The sequence below is a fragment of the Leguminivora glycinivorella genome, chromosome 10, assembly GCF_023078275.1.
Source record: "Leguminivora glycinivorella isolate SPB_JAAS2020 chromosome 10, LegGlyc_1.1, whole genome shotgun sequence".
In the NCBI taxonomy this organism is placed as follows: Eukaryota; Metazoa; Arthropoda; class Insecta; order Lepidoptera; family Tortricidae; genus Leguminivora; species Leguminivora glycinivorella.
Window position 1 is genome coordinate 12,504,365 of NC_062980.1, and position 12,561 is coordinate 12,516,925.

The 12,561-nt window shown below is 35.3% G+C and overlaps 1 protein-coding gene across 1 annotated transcript in view; it reads left to right on the forward strand.

The window, feature by feature from the left end:
- The first annotated feature begins 2,207 nt into the window (after positions 1-2,207).
- Positions 2,208-12,561, forward strand: part of LOC125230045 (serine/arginine repetitive matrix protein 1) — a 176,546-nt gene continuing 166,192 nt past the window's right edge. Inside the window, exon 1 of the mRNA XM_048135027.1 lies at positions 2,208-2,480. The gene's annotated coding sequence lies outside the window, so the exon portion shown is untranslated. The remainder of the gene's footprint in view (positions 2,481-12,561) is intronic.

Below are 12,561 nucleotides of genomic sequence, written 5' to 3' on the forward strand. Positions count from 1 at the left end.
GCAAAGTTGTATTTTAACACACGAGAAGTAAAATACATTTGCACCCGAGTGTAACACAAAACTTTTCCCCTCACTATAGCGAGGAAACTACAGCGCAAAAAATACGTTTATCACTGCTTCCAGTAGTTCCACAGGTGGTAAATCATCTTTATTACTAGATTCACCTACTTTTATCAATTTTAAAGCAGTTAATTTGACTTTATTCAAAGTCAAATTACTTTACCCACTAGTGGATAAAATGCGTTTTTACCCGCTGGTATTAAAGGACAAAACACGTGTTTCCGAGCTAGTGAGGGGAAAAAACAATTGCGTCTGGTTCTCAGGAGTTTAAAATAGCTTGTGTTACCTTTTTCTTAGTACTCATACATTTTGACTGCCAAGTGGATATTAAAAGCTAACATTCATATAAATACGTGTTCCAACAAGATTATGACTGGGTTTCGGCTAGAATAAATTATCATAGACCGATTGTAACCAAACAGCTATCCGAAAACACGAACCAGCGTATAAATTCCAGTCACGAACGGCATCGTAAAACACGGCGCGTCCTGGCGTGATCCTTGGGCTATTAAATTGATAGATAAGAATTATTTCTTCAATAAAATCTAAGGTCAAAGCCACTTCTGTGAGACATTACTGTATCTACTATTTGTGGACACATCATGTGTCTGAAAAGTTGCTTGAAAATTTGTACACAATACGCAAAAGTTTCTGAATTCGATTTTAAATTTATTCGAAACGGGAGTAGATAAATATGAATTATAACTAGTTTCCTACTAGTCTATATTTAGTCTAGATTTGCTAACATGAAATTACTATGAAATATTCTGGCAAAGCCAGAGGTCGCAGGTTTGAGTCATGCCGGAGGTGTGAATTTTTCCATTTTTCCTTAATTCTTCTTCTAATTATGAGGTGCTTTTTTCGTGCAACATTTATTTTTCAAAAACTGTTAGAACTTTGCTATTCGAAAACAGATAGTTGCATTTTATCCAAAGAGTGCAAAGTAATTTCATACAAATTTTAACTTGATGTCTTAAGTACTGGCTTAGAATTTACCTATAAATGATGATTTTGAATCATAAATGTTGAATAAATTGATGGATTTGATTCAATTTGATGTTTTTTAGTTAGAATTTTGTGCGTGTTGGTGTGGTGAAAATTCTTGTGTTTCACTACATAAATATTGGAATCTTTCGCTTTCGGGTATCAATATTGTATAAACAACTTCTTTGCCCCCTTGTAAAACAAATAACTATTATTTTAAGTATAGGAAACTAGCCTATTAAATACAATTTTCGAGAATATAACTAGGTACCATAATTATACATGTTTGAAAATGCAAGTCTTATACAGACTAAGATTACTTATAAATACAGGAAAACTTTAGCATTTACTTAACACACTACTTAGGCAAATTAATTGTAAATGGCTGCGTGGAATGATTTCCTAAGGCATTCCATTAGATTTTCCTGTAATCGATACATACTCGTACAAGTAGATCATTATGGAAATTGATTGGAATGTAACATGTGTTTGTATCTAAAATGCAAATTAGATTGGTTCAAAGTTAATTATTCGAATTAGTGAAGCGCATCTAGCCTTGCTCTGAAAAAAAAATGGTACGTCATTGGCACAGAAACTGACAGTCCAGGAACTTAGTACCTATTAAATTTTGTAGAGTGCCTAAATATTATGTATGTACACCTAAGTGATATGCCATTTATTATGATTTACGTTACACCACACTGAAAAAGTACTAAATTCATGAGCAGTATTTAGGGAATAAGGCCTCTTAATTGACAAGATTTGCTTGACCGTGGTAGGTACTATTGTAAGTACTTCTTCAAAAAAGGAGTGTAAAAGTTTCTAATGGGTCGGCAACGCGCATGGGACACCCCTTGAGTTGCAGGCGTCCATAGGTTACAGTGACCGCTTTCCATAAGGCGGGCCGTATACCTGTTTGCCACCGATGTGGTATAAAAAAAAGAACCATAGTAGTTGTACTATGGTTCTTTTTTTTATACCACATCGGTGTAAAAAAATTTGTAATATCATCCATGTGATGAAAATGCGAAATAGAAACGTCCATCGCATTACCACCTATCTCAAAAGTCAACGCCTGCACTTGCATACGATTTTTTCCTCCAAAACGTCAAGGTCGTTCGGGAGGGCAGCGCGGGTTGACGGTTAAGGCTGCGCGCGACCACGCACTTCCACGATCGACTCCGGCGCAGGCGCCGTGTCACACGAGCCTCTGCCGCGAACGCGTGTCCCTACGAATTACTTTACGAACTTTTCTGAATGAAAAGTGTTCTTTGTAAAGTTCTAAACGACCTGTGGTGAAGTGAAGTGCGTGTAATTTGAGATTTCTGTGAATGATTTAGTGTTTTGTGGAAATTTGGTGTTTGTGACTATTTCGACTGTTTGTTTTCCTGTTATATCCCGGGGCCTTTTAGGCTGTTTTTTTATGATCCTGAAAGGTTGGTATACTTTTTTTTTTACTTTTTTTAGGGTTCCGTACCTCAAAGAGGAAAAACGGAACCCTTATAGGATCACTCGCGTGTCTGTCTGTCCCTCTGTCACAGCCGATTTCTCCGAAACTACTGCACCGATTTACTTGAAATTTGGCACACGTATGTAAACCTGTGGCCCAAAGACGGACATGTAATTTAATTAAATGAAATTTAATCACAGGGGTCACTTTTGGGGGGTAAAATTGAAAATTAAAAATCAAAGTTATTAAAACTATATTGTGTTACATATCAAATGAAAGAGCATTTTATCAGCATCTGAAATATATTTTTTTTTTTATTTTTTGTTTTGGTAATTTAGAAGTAATTTAAGAAAATAAGCAAAAAATTACCATTCCCCCCCCCTTATCTCCGAAACTACTTAGCGTAAAATTTTCAAAAAAATACACGAGATAGCCCTCTCCCTGTAGATTACAGGAAAACCTATTAGAAATCTACAGTCAAGCGTAAGTCGGACTTAAGAGAAAAAAACTCAGATTACGAATTTCACTCACTGCCGCTGCAAGTAGTTACTAAACGTCTTAAAATTGTGTAAGCGAGTTGGACAGGTATAAAGAAATTCATTCCTGTCTTTTTCTTTTTAGAACTTGTTCAATTTTTTTTTCATTTGTACAAAATGACTTAAGTTCCTACTAAAAAGGAGGCGCTTAAGACCGTTTATAAATTGACAGAGCAAAATTTTATTCAAATCGGTCCAAAAAAAGGTGTCTGTTGACGAAAACATAGAATTTGTGCCACCGAAAGCCCAAATCTGAAGTCCATTTTGCTCTATCTCTTATCGTGTCCGAGATATATGCGTAAAGTCTTGAAAGTGCGAAACGTTAACTTTGCCATTATAGTCGTTCAGGCGCTCATGAGTTTTTTGTATGGAAAAGTCGAAAACCGACTCGCACTTGACCAATGTTCATAGAACGTTGTGGTTTTTTTTTATTAGCAAAAATGACTTAAGCGCCTTCAGAAGTGCAGGTGCTTAAGACCGTTTGTAAGTTAAAGTTAGCTGTGAGGGCTCAACGAAGAAAGAAGATTTCAATATCCTACTTATACATATTTTATTAATTTAACTATACAGTTTTTATTACTCAAGCCAAGCGTTACGTTAGCTATTGCTATTGAAAGGAAAACTTGTGTATAAAGCTTGAAACAAATTATGGGACGCCTCTGACGACCGCGACTGATAAGCCGATGGCTTGCGTGGGCGACGGTCGCGCGACGGCGATGCGACGCATACGAAATCAAACCTTATCGATATGGAAGTAGACGATGCGATGAGACGTGACGGCGACGGTCGCGCGACCGTCGCCCACGCAAGACATGGCGTAAGTGTGCACGCCAATTGCTTGCATGTGAAATTGAACTTTAATTACTAAGAAATAACGTTGTTTTTGTAAAAAAATGAAAGTAGTTTTTACTACATTGCGAAGTTTTCGTTTGTCAACTAGACGCACACATTTGCAACTAAGCGATCGGACTGTAGGTGACAGTGTATCTAGCCTCGTGGCGCCGAATGTACTTTCTAAAGTACATAATGGTTTCAATGGAATTTTAACTCTCATGTAAACAAATAAAATATAATTTCTTTTGTTTCTAAAATTTTTCGAATAACTGAAATTGAATTCAATCTCAAGTACAATAAGAATCAAAATTCCCTAGCAAAAATTTTGTATGGTGGGCGCCACGATGCTAGGGAAGTTTAAATCGATGTTATCGCATCGATCTACTGAGGGGGGCGGTGCCTACAGCAGTTGTAGTTGTATGCATATTGCATACCTAGCTCACGCACACAGACGCGTCCACTGGCGCCGCGCCGGTGTCCGCGTGCGCTCTCTGCAATGTCTCTGCAATATATGCAGAAACCACATGGTGGTCTGTGGCAGAAACTCAATAGACATTTTTAGGGTTTTTAAAATAAGTACCTAGGTACGTGAACTAACATGGTAAATTAAAAATTATCATTAGATACTTATTTGCGGAGGTGTAAACAATTTCCTTCGTTTTGCCATATATCAATAATTACTTATCTATATTAAATTCATTAATCCGTATACATTACATTTTTACAATAAGTACAATAAGTTTTTTAAGTGTATTAATTATACTCATAGCTGGGCACCGTTAATCAAATAGTTAACTTTATAATCGATAATCCGTTAATCATGATAAAAAATAATTTTACTGTAGCTTTTATATATTGTATATAATTTACAGTATTGATAAGTTGTGCTATGTGATTAATAAATACATTATTGTGTTACTAGATGCTAGGAATGCACAGGTCAAGAATAATTGACATTTTAACCATCTGCCAATGATTATCTGCCTCAATTGTGGGATATTTATACAAGAACTTTGTTAATTAAGTAGTTTTATTCAATAATCTAAATACCTAGTATAAATATTAGAATCGTATTATTAATAAAGTATGTAGCTAGTTGCATCAGCTGTTATCAACTATTAATTTTTTGGGTAAGTTTATTATGTTACTGTAAAAGACCGAAGTTCGCCAAAATCTCTTGAAAAATCCCAGCTGCCAATTGGTAATAGCGAAATGTTAATAAATATTGTTCTCTTTGGACTTACACCGACGTTGGTTCGGTAAATCCTAAATACAACAATAGATAATGTATTTACTAAATAATATTTATTTAGTAATTTACCGCTAGAAACTTGCGTTATACTATTCTGTAGGTATACTTTTTCAGCTACCATAACCAAATTTGGATTAGATTAAAAAAACCTTTAAGTAAAACTTAGAACCTTTCAGATTGTTTTACTCACCCTTTCTGATGTTTACCATACTTACTTACCCCGTTATTCATAAACGTACACTAAAGTTATCAAGCCGATAAATTTCGTTTGTCCCTTTCCGACGTATTGGTGTGATAGAAAGGGACAAACGAACTTTATCGGCTGGATACTTTAGTGTACGTTTATGAATAAGGGTGTTGAAATTTATAGCTACGAAAGTTTACATAAAACACCTACTTTAAAATAAAATAAAAAATATTGAATTTGGTTAACATTATAAAAGACCTCACGCAAGCTGTGCTAATTAGTTCGCGAATTCGTCGAGAGGTGGCGCTAAACACAATTATGCTCATTAGAGAACCTATACTTCTAGCCTAGCCCAGTCTTTAGAATTATGTGAGTAACGTAAAAGTTTTGTAGGTACGGAACCCTCGGTGGGCGAGTCCGACTCTCACTTGGCCGGTTTTTTTATATCAGGTGTTTTTAATTTATCAAAAATTACCATAATTTTTAAAACGCAAGGATTAGGCATTTTACTACGTTTAATAAGAACAAGCTTTAAACTTAAAATTTAAAAAACTTAAGATTAAAATTTTACAAAAAATTTAAGTAAAATATTTATTTTTGCTATGGTAATTAATACCTTCTAGAAGTAAAACGTAGTGTAAAGTTATTATAAAATCAAACATCATTACGATTCTATCAAGTGTCATCACAACTCCGAACTTCCAAAATCGTTAAACAGCGACGTAATTCTTTTTTTTTTGCAATACTGTTTTTTAACGTATCGCTAACAAGTTTACACCCACGTTGTTTACCGAAGACATATGCTATTATAATGACGCAAGTGTTTAAATATAGCTTTTCCGCCGATGAAGAAAAGGTGTATGACATAACTTAGTTTAGTTAGGACCGTATTGTATCGAGTGGTTGAAATAATACATAGTTTTTCATATTATTTTGCTGATGTGAATGACATGCCTGCATACCATTAACCTTAAAGAGCTGAATATGACGTTTTCAGTACAGGCCGTCCCTATCGCACTTACAAATAGTGCGATAGGGACAGGCCGTCCCCATCGCACTTACTAGTTAGGGACCGCCTGCTCGTCTATCGCGCGACCATGCTTCCCGTGCTGTACTGAAAAACGTCGTGATATACACGCGTGAAAAGGAAATTTGTGCCTCGTGTCGATTTAAAACACTCCCTTGGTCGTCTCTTTTCCGCACTTGTATCGTAATGTACTATTTCAATGAAAAGGCACCACATTGTCGGTTGTCAATTAGATGTATTTCATATTGACGCTTTATTGACAACCGATAAAGAGTTTCGTTTTGGTTGAAAATGTCACTTATTATTGACCGAAGTCGCCAAATAGTTGACAGTCTGGTATCTACTATAACTTTGAAGGAATTTTGGAGGCGGACCGTGGTGTTTGTTATCGGAACTAAAACGTGTTTGTTTGACACCCACACACAATCAAGGACCTTGTATGTTAATAATCAAAAAATATCATGTTTGTTAGTCATTTATCTACGCTAAAGATATTTTGCCCAAATTATTGATCAAGTCACAAAAAATATTTGAAGACGATATATATTTAATTACGATAGGTACGAATTCTGTTAATTCTTAATTAACTGAAGATTGGGTAGTTTGATAATTAAATTCTTATTAAAATTTAAGTAACATATTGTAAACTAAACTTAATATAAAATGAAACTAAATAAATCTAAATTAAAACTAACATGATAGTGTATGTGTAGTATTTTTTTCCCGCGGCGAGAGCTTGGTGATCTGTAATACAGTTCTAAACCTAGTTCAGACTCCAGTCTCTCACAAAGGATTTTCAGCATCTTGCCTCTCGTAAAATTCGGAATCCTTTGTGAGCTGATAAATAAACATTTATTTATATATTTTTCATTTATATACCTACTGACTGAAAGTAAATTTACTTATAATATTAGTATTATAATAGTAGAAGTATTGGTAGAAAATAAGATTAACTTTTATCCTCGTAGCGACCACCATACAAAATTTTTGCTAGGGAATTTTGATTGTTATTGTACTTGAGATGGAATTCAATTTCATTTGTTCGAAAGATTTTAGAAACAAAAGAAATTATATTTTATTTGTTTACATGAATGTTAAAAATCCATTGAAACCAAATGTACTCCAGAAAGTACATTGGGCGCCAAGAGGTTAGCTTTTATCCATTCCGAGTTGCTTTAATTTCACTTTGACTCATAGTCCTCATTAAGGAAATACAACACATTAAACCACTTTAAAGTAAAAGACTAAGTAACGTCCATATTTAAAAAGCCTTTCAATTTACATATAGGACCTAAAGTTATTAGGCCAAACGTAGCCTACCAACGTCAACGTGCACCATAGATGGATATGCAATGGCATAGCACTGACTGACGCATGGACCTGGGTAACTAGCCAACGTCACAATCGCTTATGCTTCGTGAGCGTTTCATAGCTAGCTTTCCCTATCGCTCTTATGTAGCGGGCTAGCGGCGCGACAGAGTTAGACTGCGTTTCTATCGGCATATAGCGTCAGCGATTGTCGCTTCGAGTAGGCCGGCTGATTGGCGAAGGAAGTAAGACGTAGGCGCTATGACTTTTATGCATACATAGGTCGCTTTACCTTCAGGTTAGGTAGGTGGCCATATTTGCAGTGGATTATGCCTAAGCATTACCATAACACCTTTATGTTGACGGCCGTCTGTCAGTTTGGCACCAAATCCGTATATGGTTCTATTTCCAGGATATAAACAACGGTTTAATTACACACAGTGAATGAAAAACAGGCCTAAGAATATGGCAAAGTATTGTATATTTCAACTTTTAGAAAAAAAATGGAAAAATATTTAATATTCGGAAGATTAACAGTAGGTATAGGTGAAAAACGTAAGAAAGTCACCTGTTGTATGTGTGAGTGACGTGTTCGAATAGGCGTTTGTTTTGTTTGTGTTACTAATTTTAAATATGTGTTCTCTATTCGAACACGTCACTCACACATACAACAGGTGACTTTCTTAAGTTTTTCACCTATAGAGCGTTAGAAAGACTAACATCAAAATAATTTTATTAGCGTTTGTAGAGCTGGCAATCATTCATTTAAATACTTTTTTCATATTTAATTACCGGCCCTAAATACTATCTTAAACAACAAAACAGCTTTAAGATTTAGAATCAACCAACACTATCTTAAAAATAATACATTTAAATATCTACTATTTGCCCATTTGCCCACCCTGTATGTTTATTGAGCAATGACATTCGTCATCCTCAAGTTACGAACAATGTTTCTGTGTTTGTCTGGCTTCCTGTACGGTGCGTACGCGCAGGAAATCGTGCAATGCCCGAAACGGCCGATCAGCTGGAAACTTGCATAATTACTGCCCATTGTGGGATGCTTTGACTGCAGGTACGATTGCACAATTATGTTTAAATATTATTATGACAACCTATTGTCATTTGTCTAGTTTTACGTACAGTGTAAACGGTAGTTTTAGTATTCGACTATTCATGCGTTTTAATGTTTCGTATGACGAAGATTCGCAGTCAAAAAATGCGCAGCAAACTATAATTGTACGTAGTTTGGTACTTAATATTTAGTTAAATATTAAGTGATCTCATGCTATTATTTATTTATTAAACTGCTATGTATATCGACTATGCTATGCTATGTATCTGCTCTTTAGCGATAAGACCGCCTGTTGTCTACCATAGTTAATTAAAGTTATGTGATGTAATCTTGTTATATTGGTGAACAATAAAGAATATTTGTATTGTATTGTATTGTATATTAAGTACATACGCACAATAACATTCATGTCGTAAATTCGGCGATAGACCACATTTTTCAAACGTACAGACTTCAAAGTGTAATTACACATATTGTAGCTTATGCATTTAAGCTCATGCCTCATGCTTAAAAAAGTTGGCAGCAAGTTTGACAGCTCCACCAGCAAAATCAAAGAAGTTACCCTTGGCTTGGCGTGGACTTAAGCTGAAAATCGCTGTCAACTTAAGTAGCTTGGCTTGACTTTAATGTCAGAGGTCTTTCACCTGCATCACTGCCACGTCTATCAACACAACTGTCAAAAACCCCGATCATCGCGCCTGCGCCCACGAGCGGCCTGTACTATCATTATTTTTAATCGAACATAATGAGTATAATGACGCCCCCGCCTAATGTTTTGCGTATGTTTTTTTGATATAATAATTAGAATCCTGAAACATATACAATAAGGCTTTTTGTGATACTATAATAGCTGTGGCCAATTAGATGACGGAGTCTTGCGGTAATAAGTTCAATAAAGCATCATTAGCTTGCTGACCACGTGATAATAATTATTAGAAAAAATACCAGTAGCTGTATCCAACAAATAAGTAAAGTATTAAATGTAAGGTACAGATTTAATGTTATTTTTCAAATAAGTAGTTCTTATTTTATTGACTACTACTCAAGTTTAATAATTATATCGCTTTTGGCGACATGTTTGGAGTAAAATATTGACCCACCATCAAGCAAGAGTGCTCGCGGCGGATAGACTGCGCTTAATAAATAAATATGTCTCACGAAAGTTTAACGTCCTAATACTTTGGTAGCTTTTTGAGCTACATTTTTATTGATTTTAAGAAAATGATTGACATTGTTTCTTAAAGTAATTGTCCTTTCAAATGATACCAATATTGATAGGTTACATGAATAAGATTAGAGGTATATCTGCTTGAAACGAATTTTGCGCGAGGTGTAATTTGATAGACGCCGAATGTATGGGAACGCGTGTCAAGCGGTACTCCCCGCCTACAGGTATGTGGTTGTAGTTTGCTTATTTATTATCCGATCGTAGAAATTTAAAAAGCAACAGATAATGCATTTAATCGAACATTTTTTAAAATATTAAAGTTAATTTGAAAAACGAAGTTATTCAAGATTTAGTAGGATATTTATATAGGGAAATAAATAATCTTAACTATGGAATTCCAGTGTGTTTGTTCAATAAAAATATCACGCCTACACGGAAAATCAAGTCAAAACCAAAATGACAATTAATTAGTCCTTCCTAAAATTTCAAAGTCGGTACCTATTCAAACTGTGCCTTGTCATTGCAAAGGCTTCGAGTGAATCAAGTGCATCGTCACGGCGACCTTGCGAGGCCCTGACTTGTCTACAGTCAAATCAAATGCACCTGCGTACGTGAATTGATGAGCTTCTACTGAGGAATGTCAGGGACGTGCGGGTACTTATATAACCGGATTGAAGCTTAAATCTCTTCCGAACTATAGAATTAAGATTCGGAGATAATTTTATGTGGTATTGTTAAGTGTTGTTCCGTAGTTGACTAGTGGCTCTGTGATCGGTAGACCTCGCATATGATAAATAAATTACATAAAATCACTTCATTCGTTGAGGTTTTATCACAGCTAACTTACAATGATTTATTTAGGTACAATTACCGAATAAAAAAAAATCAAAATTGAAAAAAAATACTACTTATTCTTAGAATTTTGTTACAAAGTTTAAAATACAGAATACAAACGTTTATTCCGCAAGTAGGCAAGGGCTCTTTTACACATCAATACGCACAATAAGTACATGAAATATACATACGTTTAAACATTCATATATAAATACAACATTACTTGAAAAACATTTACATTACATTATAAATGGCAAACTGTAAAAGAAAATATTCGGAAATACCAAAGAATTCCGAGACCCATTACCGTAAATCCACGCAGGCGTTTCGGTCACTTAAAGTACACTCGGGTACAAATTTAGTGTAAAAATACGTATTTAAATAGTTGAGATAGGTTTAATTTTTTCTTCTCAGCATCGTTGAATGGTACTAATGGTAGGCCAAGACCTTGTCCTACTTAGTCAACATTACTCTTCCTGTGCGAAATGTTCGCGCATGAGTAGGTACATTGTAGCGTCAAAGCAAAAACTAAATCAGGTATTTCTATTTATAGTTAGAGGTTCACTTTTGGTACCTATAACTTAATTTCCATCATGATCGTTTTTTGTCTCCTTGAATTAAATGAATATTAGGGAACATCTTACAAAGATCGAATTATACTTACTTATATAATAAATAAATATATGGTGCAAGAGGCTGTTGGAGTGGAGACCGTGGGGAGAGTCATGCCCTGCTGCTGCTGGAAGCCAAAAATGCGTTGGTGTGACGATATCAAGGGAACAGCTGGATCAAAGTGGATAGAAAGAGCCCAGAATAGAACAGAATGGCAAAAAATGAAGGAGGCCTAAATCTCTAAGATTTAAAAAGGCTAAAAAGAAGAAGAGAAGAAGTTATAATAAATGTATTATTGATAAAGTCTTTTCGTGACCTTGTCAAATAAGCTTTCCAACAATTACTACACTAACAGTACGGACAAATGACTTTGCGTTAATTTGATTTATTTTGTTATTTATCTCTGACGAGTGGCAATTAATTTTGACACCGTTTTTTTTTGGCGGGCGGAATGTCAGCTAGACGCCGTTTTTTCTCGCTATAGGTTTTTGAATGTACTCTGAAAGCTTGAGCAAGATTGACGTTACTCAACTCACGTCCTGTTTGATAAGAAATCGTTCTTAGAAGGCGAAGTTCTTGTTTGTATTAACATAGGAAGGCGTTTAAAAAGGAATATGTCACGGGGTTTTACGGTCTCATGTTTACCGGTCAACATCTGTTATCAGGGACAAACCCAAAAAATGGGTTTCTCGAAATATTATTTGAGGATTTTTACAAGCATATCACCACTTACCAACAAGATGGTGTACCTACGGTGTGTTGTGTGTTATTACCCTTAATACATACGTATAATAGGATTAATAGGTACCACGTGTGATGGTGACGGGTTCAGAATTTCACCACCCTCTTTTCTCCCATGGGTGTCGTTCGACCGTGAGATGTAAGTTCAATTCAATTGTGATATACCTACTTACATAATTGGGACTGATGGGCCGTCAACCTGTCACTGTAATAATATCACGATTTCGTTTCCTTTTAACCCCTTAATTGCTAATGGTACTGAAAATGTGCTCTGCCTCATCCTTTTTGGAACATGGCGTGGGTCTGTGACGTCTGTGTATATATGAATGTTTAAAAGTATTTATGGCTTTATCGCTCTTAATATTATACATAAGCTAAGCTTCACATACACGTGCAATGCAAATACTGACCTAATTGTAATTCCAGCAAATAATAGGTATATTATGTCTGTTCTGTCGATTATCGGAGACAGGTAATTATCATCACTACTCAA